We start from the raw sequence: 996 nt of genomic DNA on the forward strand, positions 1-996 counted from the left end.
GGCAGAAGAATTGCTTGAACCCTGGAGGCAGAGGTTGCAGTGAGCTGAGATCATGCCACTGCACTCCAGCCTGGCAACAGAGTGAGACTGCATCTCAAAAAGAAAATAAAATAAAAAATAAAACCTGCTTAGAAAACCAAACTCTCTCCAACTCTCTCTCTCTCTTTCTCTCTCTCTCTCTCTCTCTTTTTGACGCAGGCTCTCCCTCTGTTGCCCAGGCTGGAGTACAGTGGCACAATTCTAGCTTACTGCAGCCTCAACCTCCTGGGCCTAAACAATCCTCCTGCTTCAGCCTCCCGAGTAGCTGGGACTACAGGCACACGCCACCACACCCAGCTAATTTTTTAATTTTGTAGAGGCAGGGTCTCACTGTATGTTGCCCAGGATGGTCTGCAACTCCTGGCTTCGAGGGATCCTCCTGCCTGGACTTCCCCAAATGCTGGGATTACAGGCACAAGAGACATAAGCCAGCAGACCAGGCCTTTTCTCTCTCGTTTTTCCTTCCCTTTCTTCTAACCCATCTTTTCCTGTAGTCTACATAAAGGGACACACATACACACATACAGATTTGCTCCTCCATATTCCACTGGTTCCAGATTTTTAGCACCAGATATATAGATAGATTTACATCTTCTTGTTTTTCCTGTCAATCCAACCTCCCATGTAACAGCCCCTGAGAATAAAAACCATTTCCTCCCTCGAAAGCCCTCTCCTAGGGCCGGGCGCAGTGGCTCACACCTGTAATCCCAGCACTTTGGGAGGCTGAGGCGGGTGGATCACAAGGTCAGGAGTTCGAGACCAGCCTGGCAAATATGGTGAAACCCTGTCTCTACTAAAAATACAAAAAAATTAGCCAGGCGTGGTGGCGCATGTCTCTAATTCCAGCTACTTGGGAAGCTGAGGCAGAAGAATTGCTTGAACCCAGGAGGCAGAGGTTGCAGTGAATCGAGATCGCCCCACTGCACTCCAGCCTGGGGGACAGAGTGAGAATCCATC

This window comes from Mandrillus leucophaeus, unplaced genomic scaffold (genome assembly GCF_000951045.1).
Source record: "Mandrillus leucophaeus isolate KB7577 unplaced genomic scaffold, Mleu.le_1.0 Scaffold208, whole genome shotgun sequence".
NCBI classification, from domain to species: Eukaryota; Metazoa; Chordata; class Mammalia; order Primates; family Cercopithecidae; genus Mandrillus; species Mandrillus leucophaeus.